The sequence below is a fragment of the Colobus angolensis genome, unplaced genomic scaffold (genome assembly GCF_000951035.1).
Source record: "Colobus angolensis palliatus isolate OR3802 unplaced genomic scaffold, Cang.pa_1.0 Scaffold193, whole genome shotgun sequence".
Lineage (NCBI taxonomy): Eukaryota > Metazoa > Chordata > Mammalia > Primates > Cercopithecidae > Colobus > Colobus angolensis.
In genome coordinates this window covers 1,565,242-1,568,745 of record NW_012115077.1, presented here as the reverse complement: position 1 = coordinate 1,568,745, position 3,504 = coordinate 1,565,242, and positions in this window count along the sequence as shown.

Below are 3,504 nucleotides of genomic sequence, written 5' to 3'. Positions count from 1 at the left end.
GATTGCAGTGAGCTGAGATCTCGCCATTGCACTCCAGCCTGGGCAACAGAGTGAGACTCCATCTCAAAAAAAAAAAAAAGGATCAGAAACAATAATGCAGGTAAAGCACTGACAAGCGTTGTAACCCTGTCCTCTCATTTGCTTTCAGGTGACAGTATTGCCTCTGTCCGCAATATAAACCCTTTGGCAACCACCTAGGCCAGACCCCTCATGTGACTGGCCAAACAGCCAGCCATGCCAGGATCCCAAGCCCCAAACTCCCTCATAACCCTTCACGGTCTCATCCTTATCTGGCTCCTTTCACTTTTCTTTCTTTCCTTTTTTAGACGGAGTATTTTTGTATTTTTAGTAGAGACGGAGTTTCACTCTGTTAGTCAAGCTGGTCTGGAACTCCTGACCTCAGGTGATCCGCCCACCTCGGCCTCCCAAAGTGCTGGGATTACAGGTGTGAGCCACCGCGCCTGGCCATTCCTTTCTGCTTTTCTATCTCCTAGGTCCTACCCAACCTTGACCTTGCCTCCTCAGAGGCTTTCCTGCCTTCTCCAGCCCACAGCCACTTGCCTTCTTTCTTGATTTCTGGCACTCATCACAGTACCAATCTGTGTTCTGGTTGGATGTCCTGGTGAGCACCTCAATGGCAAGACCTGGGTCTTCTAGGGGATTGGTATAGCATCGTGCTGAGCACATGTGGGGATGAGGGATTGGGGGACATTGAAAAAGACTAATTGAAGGAAAGTGAAGAAGAAAAGAGTTACAATAGTTAACACTCAGCAATGGCTATCTACGTGTCCGGCCCTGTTTTAAATGCTTTACATGCATTCACGCATTTAATCTTCACACAAAGCCTATGAATTAAGAATTATCATTATCCCCATTTTACAAATGAGGATACTGAGGCTCATAGAGGTTAGGTAGACAGTAAAGATGGTAGGATGAGTTTGAAAAAAGGAACGACAGAGCAAGAAAGGAAGGAAAAGAGCGGGGAGGAAGGGAAGAAGGAAGACAGGCAGGTGTGTATTAGGTTTCTTGACTTAGGACAGATATTCATGGCCCTCCATCTGGCTGGTATCGGGCCCAGGAATGATGCGTGTAAACTCTGTAATACATCTTTCATTCTGAATCTCTGAATAAGCAACATTTTCCAGGTCCTGCCCCCATACTTTCTCCCTGCTCATTTCTTGGGGGCTCATGCCCACCCCCCAGCCTTGGTTGCTAGGGCAGTGGTTATTGCTATATAAGTGACTCCTCTTGGGATGACAAGAGAAGGCTGCCTTCCGCCAGAGTTCCCCAGTCTTCTCCAGCCACCCTAGAAGACTCTACACACTAAGCAGGAGAACTGGGCCCTCTCCTGGGCATGTCTCTGCAGGGCAAGGAGAGGAAGGGCAAGGGCACCCTGAGGGCCTTACTCACCCAGCTCCTGCTGCACAGTCTGGGTCTCCATCTGGTGCCACTTGCTCTGTGGCCCCCCTCTTTATAGCCCTGCGGCCTCTGGCCTCTGGCCCTGTCAGCACTCTGCTTTCCCTCTGCCTTTGTTCCCCCTGATCCCCAGAGCTTTGGTGGCTCAGCTTGCTGGGCAGGCATCCCTTGGGCCTTTGTTTAAACCAGGGATACAGAAATCCAGAGAGGCCCCTCTGTTGTGGGCATGGCTGGCTGCTGCAGGCCTTGGCTGCTCTAGTCTTTCTTAATCTTAGAGCAGCTAGGGGGTGAGGACAGAGGTCTCTGCCATGAGTATTTGTCTCTTGTCCTTCTCCAGGTTCCTCACACCATCTTAGGATCTTCCTAAGACCCTGGGAGACCCCATGTCATATTAAACACATCAAAATGTACCTCACTTCCATACAGGATATGCATTTCTTATTGTATAAAAATGTGAAAGAATTATTATAATTCTGAACTCTATTGAGAAAAAATGGTTCGTTGTATTCTTGGGAATCTTTTTTATGCTGTATTTATATATAACTATGTAAGAGTTGACTTCAACTGTAGTTGACTAGCAGACATGAGTCTCTCTGTAGCTATTAAATATTCCTTTTACTTTTGTAATTTTCTTTTAAAATTTTGGAGCTATAACTTTTGGGGTTTTTAAAAAAGAATTAAACCATTTATTGAATAACTCCTATATATTAGACATGTGTTAAATGCTTTACTTGAAAGGTTTGAATTAAATACTTTTCCACAAGAAAAGGAAGAAATACTTTTCCACAGCCACCACAACAGTGCTATTTTCACCTCTGTTTTCCAGATGAAGAAACTAAGACAGAGAACAATCAAGTGACTTGCCTAAGGTCACGATATTTATAATGGCAGAGCCCAGACTCAAACCCAGTTCTAACCAACACCAAAGTCACTGCCCTGCACTGGCCCTCCCTCAGGAGTAATGCATAAATGGCCCAAAAAATTCCTGGAGAGGAAAGAGACCTCCCTGGTTAGAACTGCAATTCTGAATATAAACATTGAGCATATAATGGATGCAACTTTATCTGTTTCAAAAGGGGAAGGAGCCTTGAAATGAAGCAATTTTTCCTCCTCAAATTACCTTGATTGCCTGTCCCTTTGTCTTTAATGTTAATTCCTTTCACCATTCTGCTCCCAAACAGGCCAGGTCCCATGTCAGTTCCAGGAGGAAAGGGCTCTTTCAGCCTGCAGGCCATCGTTGGGCAGCAGTAGAAAGGGGAAGAAGGCAACCCTCTGAATACCTCCTCTGGACTCACCATCTAGATGTGAAGGGTTCACCTGCTCCATCTCAGATTCCCAGGGGCCTTCCTGTGAAGTTGTCTAGGCAAGTGGTGATAGGGACCTAGATGTCCTTGCTTCTCCCCTCTAGCTCACCCAGGCCAGGGGTGAGAATTCCTGCCATCCACGCCTTCAAAACCAATTTTTTTTTTTGTATTTTTGAGACAGAGTGTTGCTCTGTTGCCCAGGCTGTAGTGCAGTGGTGCAATCTTGGCTCACTGCAACCTCTGCCCCCCAGGTTCAGGTGATTCTCCTGCCTCAGTCTCCTGAGTAACTGGGATTACAGGCACCCACCACCATGCCCAGCTAATTTTTTTGCAATTTTAGTAGAGACAGGGTTTCACCGTGTTGGCCAGGCTGGTCATGAACTCCTGACCTCAAGTGATCTGCCCACCTCAGCCTCCCAAAGTGCTGGGATTACAGGCGTGAGCCACCACGTCCAGCCAATTTTGAAGTTTTACTGTATTGTTTTAGGTCTTTGGAAATCTCACAGGCCCAAGTTACTATGTGTATAGTACCTTAAAGGGTGAAATGACTTCTCCCCAGAAACTTCAGGACACTTGATGAAGGTTAGGTAGGGAAATCATGGGCCTCCCCAGGGGCCCTGAAGAGGCAGATATGTTCTTCAAGCATCACAGATATTGTGAGAAGCAAGAGGCTGCAATGGATGTGGAGGTCTTTGAGCCAGGCAGATGTGGGTTCAAATCCCAGTTTCCCGGCTGGGAGATTTGAACAAGTCACTCAGACTCTCTCAACTTCAAAAATAGAGAG